At 43.5% G+C, this 16,239-nt stretch overlaps 1 protein-coding gene across 2 annotated transcripts in view; it reads right to left on the bottom strand.

Annotated features, from left to right (window-relative positions):
- Window positions 1-11,579, bottom strand: part of LOC128703556 (uncharacterized) — a 275,977-nt gene extending 264,398 nt beyond the window's left edge. Inside the window, exons 1-2 of one of the 2 annotated variants that reach the window (XM_070101233.1) lie at window positions 11,332-11,579; window positions 8,435-10,037 (exon numbers count right to left, since the gene is read on the bottom strand). The gene's annotated coding sequence lies outside the window, so the exon portion shown is untranslated. The remainder of the gene's footprint in view (window positions 1-8,434; window positions 10,038-11,331) is intronic. The other variant, XM_070101237.1, reaches the window with a different exon arrangement.
- Between the last annotated feature and the right edge of the window lie 4,660 nt (window positions 11,580-16,239).

The raw sequence follows: 16,239 nt of genomic DNA, 5'->3' as shown, positions 1-16,239 counted from the left end.
TAGGTAGGATGGAAGACACATGGAATGATAGGTAGGATGGAACACACATGGGATGACAGGTAGGATGGAAGACCCATGGAATGATAGGATGGAAGACAAATGGAATGATAGGTAGGATGGAAGACACATGGAATGATAGGTAGGATGGAAGATACATGGAATGATAGGTAGGATGGAAGATACATGGAATGATAGGTAGGATGGAAGACACATGGAATGATAGGTAGGATGGAAGACACATGGAATGATAGGTAGGATGGAAGACACATGGAATGATAGGTAGGATGGAAGATACATGGAATGATAGGTAGGATGGAAGACACATGGAATGATAGGTAGGATGGAAGACACATGGAATGATAGGTAGGATGGAAGATACATGGAATGATAGGTAGGATGGAAGATACATGGAATGATAGGTAGGATGGAAGACACATGGAATGATAGGTAGGATGGAAGACACATGGAATGATAGGTAGGATGGAAGACACATGGAATGATAGGTAGGATGGAAGACACATGGAATGATAGGTAGGATGGAAGATACATGGAATGATAGGTAGGATGGAAGATACATGGAATGATAGGTAGGATGGAAGACACATGGAATGATAGGTAGGATGGAAGATACATGGAATGATAGGTAGGATGGAAGATACATGGAATGATAGGTAGGATGGAAGATACATGGAATGATAGGTAGGATGGAAGACACATGGAATGATAGGTAGGATGGAAGACACATGGAATGATAGGTAGGATGGAAGACACATGGAATGATAGGTAGGATGGAAGACACATGGAATGATAGGTAGGATGGAAGATACATGGAATGATAGGTAGGATGGAAGATACATGGAATGATAGGTAGGATGGAAGACACATGGAATGATAGGTAGGATGGAAGATACATGGAATGATAGGTAGGATGGAAGATACATGGAATGATAGGTAGGATGGAAGACACATGGAATGATAGGTAGGATGGAAGATACATGGAATGATAGGTAGGATGGAAGATACATGGAATGATAGGTAGGATGGAAGATACATGGAATGATAGGTAGGATGGAAGACACATGGAATGATAGGTAGGATGGAAGATACATGGAATGATAGGTAGGATGGAAGACACATGGAATGATAGGTAGGATGGAAGATACATGGAATGATAGGTAGGATGGAAGATACATGGAATGATAGGTAGGATGGAAGATACATGGAATGATAGGTAGGATGGAAGACACATGGAATGATAGGTAGGATGGAAGACACATGGAATGATAGGTAGGATGGAAGACACATGGAATGATAGGTAGGATGGAAGACACATGGAATGATAGGTAGGATGGAAGATACATGGAATGATAGGTAGGATGGAAGATACATGGAATGATAGGTAGGATGGAAGACACATGGAATGATAGGTAGGATGGAAGATACATGGAATGATAGGTAGGATGGAAGATACATGGAATGATAGGTAGGATGGAAGACACATGGAATGATAGGTAGGATGGAAGACAAATGGAATGATAGGTAGGATGGAAGACACATGGAATGATAGGTAGGATGGAAGACACATGGAATGAAAGGTAGGATGGAAGACACATGGAATGATAGGTAGGATGGAAGACACATGGAATGATAGGTAGGATGGAAGATACATGGAATGATAGGTAGGATGGAAGACACATGGAATGATAGGTAGGATGGAAGACACATGGAATGATAGGTAGGATGGAAGACACATGGAATGATAGGTAGGATGGAAGATACATGGAATGATAGGTAGGATGGAAGACACATGGAATGATAGGTAGGATGGAAGACACATGGAATGATAGGTAGGATGGAAGATACATGGAATGATAGGTAGGATGGAAGACACATGGAATGATAGGTAGGATGGAAGACACATGGAATGATAGGTAGGATGGAAGACACATGGAATGATAGGTAGGATGGAAGATACATGGAATGATAGGTAGGATGGAAGATACATGGAATGATAGGTAGGATGGAAGATACATGGAATGATAGGTAGGATGGAAGACACATGGAATGATAGGTAGGATGGAAGATACATGGAATGATAGGTAGGATGAAAGACACATGGAATGATAAGTAGGATGGAAGACACATGGAATGATAGGATGGAAGACACATGGAATGATAGGTAGGATGGAAGACCCATGGAATGATAGGTAGGATGGCAGATACAGCATTGCAGGCACACTAAATAGGTAGGATGGCAGACACATTAAATGACAGGATGGCAGACACATTGACAAGTAGGATGACAGGAACATTGACAGGTAGAATAGCAGACAAACTGAAAGACAGGTAGGATGGCAGACACGCACGCATAGTGCCCGGATTTAGGCGAGAAAGCTCAAATCTGCTGGAAAATCCTGGAATGACTACTACCAAATCTACTCACTGAAATTGCCCCTCATGTAAGCAGGAGTCTTGAAAAGCAGAGACAAGGTACCCTAATAGGAAGCAGGAGTGCGGTACCGGAGTGCTGCTGCTACCATCTGGAGCGTAGTTAGAGTATCCTTGAAGGGTTATAACCCTTTAGGGATACCCTAACTAGGCTCCAGAAGGCGTACCTAAATATTAGGTATACCTTCAAGTTTTTTTCTTTACGACTTGAGAATGACTCAATCGATCGGCTTGAAATTTTAGACGCTGGCTGTACTGCGATTAACAGGCAAAAATTCTTGCAACTGTTGGCATGTGCAGATCACTGCTCGTGACAGTGATTTGCCTACTACTGACAGTGCTCAGTCTATTCCTGACGTTGATGTGTCTGCCGATAGTGATCAATCTGCTGACAGTAATCAGTCTATTCCTGAGAGAGATCAGTCTACTAACAGTGATCTGTCTACTGACAGTAATCAGTCTAGTAATGACAGTGATCAGTCTACTTTTGAGAGAGGTCAGTTTGCTGACAGTGATCAGTCTACTACTGACAGTGATCAATCTACTACCGACAGTGATCAGTCTACTGACAGTGATTATTTCACTCATGACAGTGATGATTCAACTGACAGTGTGAAAACTCTGCCCTTACCAGTGATCATGCTGGTCCACTGATATAATATCGGTGCTCGTGGGCGTGTGAGGGTCTTGGCACTGTTCGAACAGTGAAACAAAGAGTCAGTGACGGGTGGACCAATCGTGACTGGCACGCTATTTCCTCATTGCTTTGATGAGTCTAACAACGTCTGTTTATGTACGTACCTAGTTGTGTCAGTCTCCCTTGTGTGTGTGTGTGTGTGAGAGGATGTCCCTGTACGTACATGTGTGTGACTATCTCTGTGTATACATGTGTGTAGCTGTCTTTCCTTGTACGTGTGTGTGTGTGTGTGTGTGTGGCTATGTGCATACATGTGTGTAGTTGTCTCTCCTTGTACGTACGTATGAGTGTGTGTGTGTGTGGGGCTGTCTGTACGTACATGTGTATGGCTGTCTCTGTACGTACATGTATGTGTCTGTCTCTGTACGTACATGTGTGGCTATCTCTGTATATACATGTGTGTGGAGGTCTCTGTACGTACATGTGTGTGGCTGCCTCTGTATGTACATGTGTGTGGCTATCTCTGTACGTTAATGTATGTGGCTGTCTTGTACGTACGTGTGTGTGTGTGTGTGTGTGTGTGTGTGTGTGTTTTGTTGTTTTTCGTACTCGTGTGTGTATACTGTCCCCTCAGTTATGTACGTGTATGTGACTTTATCCAGGTACGTACGTGCTAGTGCACGTACGTACATGTTATTGTATCGTCAGGTAAGTACCGCTATATTACAGAAACTCAAAGAATCTAAGATTCTAAGTAATTTTCTTCCTTTATCAAGAGTGCCTTGATGCTGGCTGAGGGCTCTTGACCCAAGGTCCTGCATCAAGCCCAGTTACCTCTTATTCCTCAGGCGATGTATGAACCGTACGGATTTAGCTACTATTGTTACCACCATCCACTATATACTGCAATTATTACTATCATCACAATCACTACCACTATCCACTATCACTATTACTACTACTACGATCATCACTACCAGCATCCACTCTCACTGTTACTGCTAGTAGTACTATAATCACTATCACTACCACCATTGACTACCACTAGTAGTACTATCATCACTGTCACGACCACCATCCACTACTACTACTATTACTATTACTACTTTTACTACTACTGCATTTATTTATGTGTTTGCCTTTGCTTCATGGGGTAAGTGGGAAAGACTAGTCTTGTTGAATGCTGTTACCTGATACCAGGTAACTTGCTACCTGACTCCAGGTAACGTGAGACTACCACCGGCTGACCACGGTAAGATAAACAGTGTTCCTTGAAGATGCTGACTCCAGACTAGACCTGCAGCGCCTTGTTCTTGGAGTAGACTCAGTGAGCTAAGGTCTAGACTTGCCCTTCAGCACGAGTTACTAGAATAGTCTTTAGGTCTCTGGAGTAGGCCTGAAGGGAGAGTTACTAGGATAGACTCGGTGAGCCCAGACTACATCTGTAGTGTAAGTTACTAGAGTAGACTAGACACAGTTTAATAATACTGTTCATTGTCCACAAACTACTTTGGCACTGTATCTCTAAATAACTCTAGTCTGAGAAACTAGAAAAAAACAGGCTAGAGTGTCTAGACAGGAACTTTACTAAAGACAATACCTAACAGACAAACTAGAGAGAGTGGTACCAGCCTTGGTAATAGATACCCACAAATTGCTCTACAAAGTCACATAAACAAACGCTAGAACATGTTAGAAAGCGTTTCGGTCCTGGGACCTTGATAACTTCTAACAGAGGTTGAAGAGAGAGTATAGGCAAGTAAGTAAGTTTATTCAGATATACACAAATACAGTTACATAGAATTATCATACATAGCAGCATATGTGTAGAGAACCTGCGATAACCCAAAAAAGTCGGAGTGACTTATTTCCATTGGGGTCGAGAGTGGGGTGTGACACATAGTAACCTCTGTATGTTAGAAGTAATCAAGGTCCCAGGGTCAAAACGTTTTATAATTAATATTCTAGAGTTCTAGTAAGAGTTGATGTGTTAACAAGGGGGGGGAGGAATTAGGGCAGTGCCACAGGTGTCACTTCTTGGACTCGTTCCGTTCCTGATGGCTGTCACTGACATGGCAGTATGAAGCACTGTTTACCTGGTACTGTTTGCTGATGACTCACTACAAGTGGGAATACACCACGGAACGGGTAGGGGGTTGAACCCATGGCAGTAAACCCACGTCAACAAACCACTTATCCCGTGGTTTGTTGACAAAGTGTTATTACGATTTCGTGAGTCGTAGTGAGTATAGTAGGGATAAGAAAGGTGTACGAAGCTATAACAAGGCTTCAGGAAAGACTTATTCAGCGGCTCCTTGAATCAAGTTTCAGCGAGTGCATTTTCTAGGAACAAACCGGTTGTGATGTGAGGAAACAGTAAGATGTGATTCATATAGACCCGCACATAGGAGAGAGAAAAGCTTATGCCGACGTTTCGGTCCAACTTGGACCATTCACAAGTCACACTTGATGGGTGAGCCAGTATATATAGGCTAGAAGGCCAAGGACGGGAGAAAGAGAGGAAGAACAAGAAGTAGTGGTAGTGGAGGCTATAGAAATTAGAAGTTCTGAAGAGGCAAAACATTTCTTTGAGTGTGAGGATAGTGAAGAAATGTAATGTACTGAAGAGTAGGTATGACACAAGAGCAGAGAGAGAGCCACGTCGGTTGAATGATGAGGAAAGGTCGGGGGCAGGATCTCTTGCTCAACCCCCACAGACATAACTAGGTAAGTATAACTAGGTGAGTAAACACACACGCATGCACACAAAGCTGATAGGATGCTTAGCATATATATAATTTTTTATGTTGTGCAGTGAATGACAGGATAATGGGTGGGAGGCAGCAGAGCAGATATCGTCTGTGTTATCTCCTCACTGTGTACTAAGCTCAGCTCCACATGACACTGCTCACTGCTGCCGTGGCCTACCAGTGATCACTGTTACCGGGGCTTACTAGTGATCACTGCTGCCATGGCCTACCAGTGATCACTGTTACCGGGGCTTACTAGTGATCACTGCTGCCGTGGCCTACCAGTGATCACTGTTACCGGGGCTTACTAGTGATCACTGCTGCCGTGGCCTACCAGTGATCACTGTTACCGAGGCTTACTAGTGATCACTGCTGCCGTGGCCTACCAGTGATCACTGTTACCGAGGCTTACTAGTGATCACTGCTGCCGTGGCCTACCAGTGATCACTGTTACCGAGGCTTACTAGTGATCACTGCTGCCGTGGCCTACCAGTGATCACTGTTACCGAGGCTTGCTAGTGATCACTGCTGCCGTGGCCTACCAGTGAACACTGTTACCGGGGCTTACTAGTGATCACTGCTACCATGGCCTACCAGTGATCACTGTTACCCGAGGCTTACCACAGTGCCACTGGCCACCTCCTCTCACACGGGTGTCAAGAGCACCACACGCCATGGACAAGTCTTCATTACGCTGTCGCTATGGCAGCGGAACTACTGAACATGTCACCAGTGGAGACACATATCAGGCGAGTATCCCTGACACAAACACCAACAACCTTCTCACTGTGTCCTCATGAACGTATCACCTAGACCAAGGTCGTGTTATCCACTATCATCCGGGTAACTTCCCTCAGAGGTCACCACAGCTCAAGACACAAGAGACGTAAGGCTGCTGTATCAAACATGCTTCGAGTCTTTACCATGTCCTTGGGAAGGAACAGTCCCAGTGGGCCCTATGCATGAGTAGCAGGCTATACAGAATAAAGCAGGTCGTGTGTGTGTGTGTGTGTGTGTGCGTGTGCGTGTGCGTATATATATATATATATATATATATATATATATATATATATATATATATATATATATATATATATATATATATATATATATATATATAATGTCGTGCCGAATAGGCAGAACTTGCGATCTTGACTTAAATAGCAACGCTCATCTTGCCATATAGGACAAGTGAAAATTTGTGTATGCAATAATTTCGCCAAAAGCATTCTGAACCTAACGAAAAAAATATATTTCACTGTGTTTGTTTAGTATTAAATTATTGTAAACAAATCTAAAATATATATAGTTGGGTTAGGCTAAAATAAATTGTTCTTGTTATAATAAGGTTAGGTAAGTTTTCTAATATTCTTTTGGTGCAAAATTAAAATTTTTTACATTAACAATAATGAAAAATATATATCTTTAAACGTATAAGAGAAAATTTTAGAAAGGACTTAATTTTAAATGAGTTCTTGCTAATTGACCAGTTTTACATATTCGGCATGACATGTATATACAGTGGAACCTCAAATATCGAACTTTCTTCGGTCCAGAAGGCTGTTCGAGTGCCTTTACCGAATTAATTTATTCCCATCAGGAATAATGTAAATTAGATTAGTCCATTTCAGACCCTCAAAAATACACTTATAAAAGCACTTACAAAAATACACTTACATAATTGATCGTGTTGGGAGCAGTTCGATTTTTGAGGTTCCACTGTATATATATATATGTCGTGCCGAATAAGTAAAACTGGTCAATTAGCAAGAACTCATTTAAAATTAAGTTGTTTCTAAAATTTTCTCTTATACGTTTAAAGATATATTTTTTTTCATTTATGTTAATGTAAAAATTTTTAATTTTGCACCAAAAGAATCTTAGAAAACTTACCTAACCTTATTATAACAAGAACAATTTATTTTAGCCTAACCCAACTAAATATATTTTAGATTTGTTTACAATAATTTAATATTAAACAAACACAGTGAAATATATTTTTTCGTTAGGTTCAGAATGATTTTGGCGAAATTATTGCATACACAAATTTTCACTTGTCCTATATGGCAAGATGATGTTATTTGTCCTTGTCTCCTCCAAAAGGAATCACTGACCAAAATAGAATTGTCACAGGTTAAGAGATACAACACCTGGCTGTCAGGTGATACCCAGTATTGAGGGAACGCTAAACCCGTCGGAAATGGGAGATAATCAATTTCGGTCCTAGATAAGGAAGGGTAGGTCATTTTGTGATCAAACCTGATTCCCATTTCCTACAGAAGTTGACTTAAGAGACCAGTATCCTAAGATGAACCAGCACTTGAGGTTTGTAGGCGCTCAGATGTACCATTATCAAGTTATCATTGATACGAGGGGTTGTTGCTGTAGTTATCATTGATACGAGGGGTTGTTGCTGTAATTATCATTGATACGAGGGGTTGTTGCTGTAATTATCATTGATACGAGGGGTTGTTGCTGTAGTTATCATTGATACGAGGGGTTGTTGCTGTAGTTATCATTGATACGAGGGGTTGTTGCTGTAGTTATCATTGATACGAGGGGTTGTTGCTGTAATTATCAGAAAGAGTAGTGTACTAACCTGTGATCGTCGAAGAGGGTGTTGACACAGCAACACTGCAGGTGTTATCCAGCCTTTTGGCGACACAGCAACATGTTATCCAGCCTCTTGGCGACACAGTAACATGTTATCCATACTCTTGGCGACGCTCACAGCAGCACTGCAGGTGTTATCCAGCCTCTTGGCGACACAACAACACGTTATCCATCATCTTGGCGACGCTCACAGCAGCACTGCAGGTGTCATCCAGCCTCTTCATCCTGGGCAACTTTACACGAACTTAACACCATGAACAATTGACACAAGTTCACTGGTTAATCTTCTTGTTGTCGTAAAACCTTACAGTTCATTTTGTGTTACAAGAGAGCGTCATTGCGCAAGTCAGTGTTGCGTGTCATATTGGTGAATCAGAAACATAGTGCTAACAAATGTATTCACTGTGGCTGTCAGGCGTGTCAGCTGCCTTTATAGTGCTGACGGACGGGTCAGCTGCCTCTGTGGTTTAGACGTGTCATCTGTTTTTGTGGTGCTGTTAGACGTGTGTCAGCTGCCTTTGTGGTGGTGTTAGACATGTGTCAGCTTTTTCTGTGGTAGTGTTAGACGTGTCAGCTGCCTCTGTGGTATTAGACGTGTCAACTGTCTGTGGTGTTAGACGTGTCATCTATCTTTGTAGTGGTGTTAGACGCGTGTCAGCTGTTTCTGTGGTGGTGTTAGACATGTGTCAGCTGCATCTTTGGTGGCGTTAGACGTGTCAGCTGCCTCTGTGGTGATGTTAGACGTGTCACCTGTCTCTGTGGTGGTATTAGACTCGTCAGCCGCTTCTGTGATGGTGTTAGACGTGTCAGCTGTTTCTGCGGTGGTGTTAGACGTGTCAGTTATTTCTGTTGTGTTAGACGTGTGTCAGCTGCCTCTGGTGGTGTAAGACGTGTGCCAGTTGTCTTTGTGTTGGTGTTAGACGTGTCAGTTGCTTCTTTGATTATGTTAGACGCGTCATCTGTCTCTGTGGTATTAGATGTGATTTAGCTGTCTCTGTGGTAGTGTTAGACGTGTGTCAGCTGTCCCTGTGGTAGTGTTAGACGTGTGTCAGCTGTCCCTGTGGTAGTGTTAGACGTGTGTCAGCTGTCCCTGTGGTAGTGTTAGACGTGTGTCGGCTGCCTCTGTGGTAGTGTTAGACGTGTGTCGGCTGCCTCTGTGGTAGTGTTAGACGTGTGTCAGCTGTCCCTGTGGTAGTGTTAGACGTGTGTCAGCTGTCCCTGTGGTAGTGTTAGACGTGTGTCAGCTGTCCCTGTGGTAGTGTTAGACGTGTGTCAGCTGTCCCTGTGGTAGTGTTAGACGTGTGTCAGCTGTCCCTGTGGTAGTGTTAGACGTGTGTCAGCTGTCCCTGTGGTAGTGTTAGACGTGTGTCGGCTGCCTCTGTGGTTGTGTTAACAGCAATCTTTGTGATGGTATTAGACCTGTCAGCTGCTTCTGTGGTGGTGTTAGACGTATGTGAGCTGCCTCTGTGAAGGTGTCAGACGTGTCTAGTGCCTCTGTGGTGGTGTTAGACGCGTCTGCTGCCTCTGTGGTAGTTTTGTGCCAGGAAGACGAGAGGTCGACATTACAACGTTGTCACCTCCCCTGGTACCTGCAAGTAAGAAAATCCCTGTAATGCACAGGTTATATCCTTATCTTGACCAGAGTTATAACAGAGGTATCTGTATGCACCTCACTACTTATTAACCAGTATCACCACCACCACCGCTACCACAGCCACCATCACTGTCACCACCACCACCATCACTACCACCACTATCACAACCACCTTCACTGTCACCACCACCACCACCACCACCACTATCACTATCACAACCACCATCACTGTCACCACCACCATCACCACCATCACCACCACCACCAAACCAACATATCTTAACTCATCACAGCTCCATAACCACTGTAGGACCACAACACCATAACCACCACAGCACCATAACCATCACAACATAACCACCGCAGTACCATAACCATCACAACATAACCACCACAGCACCATAACCATCACAACACCATCACCACCACAGTACCATAACCATCACAACATAACCACCACAGCACCATAACCATCACAACACCATAACCACCACAGTACCATAACCATCACAACATAACCACCACAGCACCATAACCATCACAACACCATAACCACAGCACCATAACCATTACAACACTATAACCAGAGCACCATAACCATCACAACACCATAACCATCACAACGCCATAACTTTCACAACATAACCACCACAACACCATAACCACCGTCACAGTACAATAGCTACCATCACATCACTATAAACAAAATCACAGCACCGTAACAACCACAGCACAATAAGCATCACAGCACAATAACCATCACAATACCATAATCATCACAATACCATAATCATCACAGTGCCATAACCATCACAATACCATAATCATCACAGCACCATAATCATCACAGTACCATAACACTCACAGTACCTTAATCATCACAGCACAATAATCATCACAATATAATCACAGCACCATAACAATCATAATACCATAATCACATCACCATAGCCATCATAGCATTAAAACTATCACAGCACCATAACCGTCACAGTAACATAACATTCAAAGCACAGTAACCATCACATCACCATAACCATCACAGCACATCCATCACAGCACCATAACCATCACAACATAACCATCACAGCACATCCATCACAGCGCCATAACCACATCACCATAACCATCACAGCACCATAACCATCACATTACAACCATCACATCACCACAACCATCACATCACAACCATCACAACATAACCATCACATCACCATAACCAACGTGACAAGGTTGGTCACGACCATAACATGAGATAAAGTAACCATTGCAGGTGAAATGTATACTACCATTGATTTGACGTGAAGAGGACACTCGAGCGAGCGAGACAATCTCTCTAGGGCGAGGAACGAGACACAGCCTCGCTGGGGCGAGAGTAGTCTCGCTGGGACGAGAAGCGAGACTGTTTCACTTGGACGAGGAGCAAAACAGTCTCTCTGGACGCGAGGAACGAGAGAGAGTCTCGCTGGGGCTAGGAGCGAGACCAGAGTAGTCTCGCTGGGTGGAGGAGCGACGCGAACCTGCCTCCCTGACGCTGTCTTCAGCTACACTGACTTGACTCTCTCTGGAAACGTTGCCTCTGTCGCAGCCTCACGATCAACACTGTGCAGCCGCAACGTTCGTGAGCGTGACAGCGTTCTTTCTCAAACTGCAGCCTTGCGAAGAACGATTGTCACGAACGTTCCGACTGCTGCAGGAACGTTACTGGAGGGTGTGGCTTGAAGGAACGCTATTGGTGGGTGTGGCTTGAAGGAACGTCACTGGTGGGTGTGGCTTGAAGGAACGTTACTAGTGGGTGTGGCTTGAAGGAACGTTACTGGTGGGTGTGACTTGAAGGCACAGCACTGGTGGGTGTGGCTTGAAGGAACATTACTGGTGGGTGTGGCTTGAAGGAACGTTACTGACGGGTGTGGCTTGAAAGAACGTTACTGGTGGGCGTGGCTTAAAGGAACGTTACTGGTGGGTGTGGCTTGAAGGATCGTTACTGGTGGGTGTAGGTTGAAGGAACGTCACTGGTGGGTGTGGCTTGAAGGAACGTTACTGGTGGGTGTGGCTTGAAGGAACGTCACTGGTGGGTGTGGCTTGAAGGAACATCACTGGTGGGTGTGGCTTGAAGGAACGTCACTGGTGGGTGTGGCTTGAAGGAACATTACTGGTGGGTGTGGCTTGAAGGAACGTTACTGGTGAGTATGGCTTGAAGGAACGTTACTGGTGGGTGTGGCTTGAATACTAATGAGAAACGTCCACAGGAATGAGTATCATGGGAGAGTAATTGAGCGTGGGTTCTGCGCTTTGTGGGAAATGTGGGCCCAGTGCTCTCTGAAGCTCCTAGTCCCAAAGTTTAAGGGCTGTTTAAGACCTGAACCTCATCTCCCAAGGACTGCTGAAGACCTGAACCTCAAGGTTCAGCGACTCTTGAAGACCCTAGCCGAATGGTTCAAGAACTCCTAAAGACCCGAGATGCAAGGTTCAACGTCTCCTGAAGGTCTTCATCTCTAGGTTCAACGACTTCTGAAAGCCTGTACCTCAAGGTTGAAGGACTTCTGAAGGCCTGTGCCTCAAGGTTCATCGACTTCTGAAGGCCTGTACCTCAAGGTTGAACGACTTCTGAAGGCCTGTGCCTCAAGGTTCATCGACTTCTGAAGGCCTGTACCTCAAGGTTCAAGGACTCCTGAAGACCCGAGATGCAAGGTTTAAGGGCTCCTGAAGACCCGAACCGCAAGGTTCAAGGATTCCTGAAGGCCCAAGATGCAAGGTTCAAGAACTTCTGAGGGCCCCGAGCCGCAAGGTTCAAGGGCTCGCGGAGCGCCTCTCCGGGGAGTTAAACTCAAGGGTTCAAAGGACCTTGAGAATGCCTTGTGGGAATGCCAACTAAAAATAATGAAGATTGAATTTTATTTTCTTGTGATCGCGGTTGACTGACGGGGGAGGGAAGTGGGGGGCGAATTAATGGGGGAGGGGAAGGGGAAGGGGAGAAAACCACAGAAAGAGAAAGGAGACGTAGGAAAAGAGAGTAGTACATAGAGGGAAAAGATCGTGAAAGTCTTAGCGATTTCGAGTGAAAATCTCTCTATATCTTCCCAGAAAGTGGAACTGACCTTCCCTTTCCTCGGATTAAGCCTTGTTGGCTTTTCCCTCATTCCCCATGACCCCATACTGGTTTTGCGCTTCCACATGAATATAGTAATAATAGCCTGAATAATAATAATAATAATCAGAAAAAAATAATCCAGTACTCATTCCACAATTTATTTAACGATATAGTCATTATTATTATTATTATTATTATTATTGCTGTATGACCCTTGTGGGTTTAACGCTTAGTTTTGATTGTAATCATATTACATTCGCAGGGGAAACACCAAACCCGTAGGGAGCATTTAGCACCTGGGGAATGAGAAGTAACATTGGTTGTTTGAAGTGGAGGAGAGCTCCGATTCCTTGGATCAGCATCCCTTCACCGGCATCTAGGCAGTACACCTTGGAGTGAACGAGTGCCGGAGATGGAACCGGTGTCCTTTCAACCACAGGTCTGTGTTGCGGTTGTTGCAGTTGCAACACCTGTGTTTCACTCCACTATGGTAAAAATATTTTTTTTTAGGTCAATCTGCAGATGATTTTTGCAAGCCATCGAAGGTTGGCTTTTGGTCCGTCTTGGTAAGCCGGGGCACCAGCTCTTTGAGGATATCTTGCAGCTTCCGCTCACCTACTGCTGTCTGCACATGGAGGGGAGAGAGAGGAAAAAATAGAAAAGAGAGAAAGAGAGAGAGGATGAAGTAAGTAAGTAAGTTTATTCAGGTATACACAAATATAGTTACATAGAATTATCATACATAGCAGCATATGTGTAGAGAACCTGGGATAACCCAAAAAAGTCAGACACAGTGACTTATTTCCATTGGGGTCTTATTTCCATGAAATAATCACAGCGGCTTTAAAGCACACATTATTACTATCATTTATATATTCTGCCAGAAATGCACTTCATCTTAGTGACTTTCTTGTGTGTTTAACAATATTTTATTAAATGTAAACGCTGTTGTATATTGCAGAAAATAAGTCAAGTGTATTGTTCATACAACATCGTAGGTTAAGTTAGCGTAAAGTGTAAATTACTGCTAATGAGAGAAAGGCAGATATTCTCCAAGTTGGTTCGTGATATGCGAGTATATACGATGAGGTGTATGTTTCTGTGTATATATACTGTATACTCAGAGTTTTAATCCCTACTTTTAATATTAAATTATTGTTGACTGGTGGTAAACAGGTGACTTGCACCCTTAATGACCCTCGTGTAGCCGATAGGCTTTAAACCCCGTTAACCAAGCAAGCTGGAGGGACGTTAGCAGTACACACGACTGATACCAGTATTGTAGCGGCGGTTAAATCCGTTAAACACCGTTTGAACTTGACAACTTAAATTTTAGGGTCAGTTTGTACGTTAAAAGCTTCTTGTTCTTTCGAAGCAAACACAGCGGGGGTCGAACCGGGGGCCTTTGTATGGTTGGTGAATATCGAAGTTCAACCTGCCCTCCAAAGTTATTTCCGTGCGTGCAAAAATGTACTAACCAAGCTTCGGTACTTCGTCCTGCGCTGCCGGACGTATGCCACTCCCTCTGCCATAATTTTCGTCGTTCTGAAAATAAAAGTAACTTTTATTTGGAGAATGAGTTGTAAACTCATTGTATCTATGAGTTGTGAACTTATTGTACCTATTTGCATCTATAGCTTTTGTAAAACCACAAATGCAAATAGGTACAAAAAAGTACGAAGGTGTTCGAAAAGACAAATTGTTCGGAATATTTTAGGCTTGTTGGATAATTTTTATGGAAGTATAATATATGTTAACTTAACAAAGTGTAACGTAATCTAAGCTCACATGACTTGACCTAACATAATGTAATCTAACCTGACATAGCTTAGCTTATCCTTCCTTATCCGAGTATAAGAACGATATAGTTTGTATTGAAACTACATTCGTGGGTAAATGCACGCAGGGGACTTAGTGTGAAAGTTGTCTGTTCAAGTTGGCGGAAAGATTGTGGAGAGAGGAAGAGGAGGTAGAGGAGGGGAGGAAGAAGAGGAGGAGGAGCCTAAGACAGTAATGATATGCTTTAGATCAACCTGTGATTATTATACAGAGATTAAGTGAAGAATTAGTGTGGTGGCGTGGGAGACAGTGAAGCAGCAGGTGTTTGGTCACGTAGAAAGGATGGAGCAGGATGTATAAATTAGGCATGGATGGAAGGAGTGTTTAGGGAATGTCCCGTTGAGGTTGGGATTGGGAAGGGTTTATTGGTTGTCTTGAGCACCCTGAAGGGATGTGTGCGATCCGAGTTACTGGAGATTGGTGGATTTTCCAAGTGTGAGCAAGGCAACATTTATGAAAGAATTCAGGGGAAACCGGTTACCTGAACTTGAGTTCTGGAGAAGTACAGTGTCTGTACTCTGAAGGATGGATAAGGATGTTACAGGATGTGAGAAGTACAGTGCCTGTACTCTGAAGGATGGATAAGGATGTTACAGGATGTGAGAAGTACAGTGCCTGTACTCTGAAGGATGGATAAGGATGTTACAGGATGTGAGAAGTACAGTGCCTGTACTCTGAAGGATGGATAAGGATGTGAGAAGCACAGTGCCTGTACTCTGAAGGATGGATAAGGATGTTACAGGATGTGAGAAGTACAGTGCCTGTACTCTGAAGGATGGATGAGAATGTTACAGTTTGAAGAGTCATTTCAACAGTGATATCTGCGCACTATTAGCAAGTCAGCTACTGGACGAGTGATGATAAAACGTGTTTCCTTCTTTACCTCCCCTTACATTGGTGGGAAACAGTCGACTTCAAAAAAAAAAAAACGCTCTTGTCACTGGATTTAAACCATGTTTTAACCTGAAATGGAAACGTTTTTGTATGAGTTTATTGTGCATTGTATAGGTTTTGTAGTTACGTAGATGTTGAGGTGATGTTTTGTGTGTTGGTTAGTACTCTTTCTCTCCATGTAATTGTCTGTTAGTTCTGTGATAACATAAGCTGTCTGTTAAGATTTTTTTTTCTATTTCTTGTTTCGATGATGGTTGGGATTAGGTCGTCTTAGTGATCAGGTCGTCCTCTCAGTGTTCAGGTCGTGCTTCCAGTGATCAGGTCGTCCTCTCAGTGATCAAATTATCCGTCCAGTGATCAGGTCGTCCTTCCA

Source organism: Cherax quadricarinatus, chromosome 76 (genome assembly GCF_038502225.1).
Source record: "Cherax quadricarinatus isolate ZL_2023a chromosome 76, ASM3850222v1, whole genome shotgun sequence".
Lineage (NCBI taxonomy): Eukaryota > Metazoa > Arthropoda > Malacostraca > Decapoda > Parastacidae > Cherax > Cherax quadricarinatus.
This window is presented reverse-complemented; position numbering and strand designations above follow the sequence as displayed.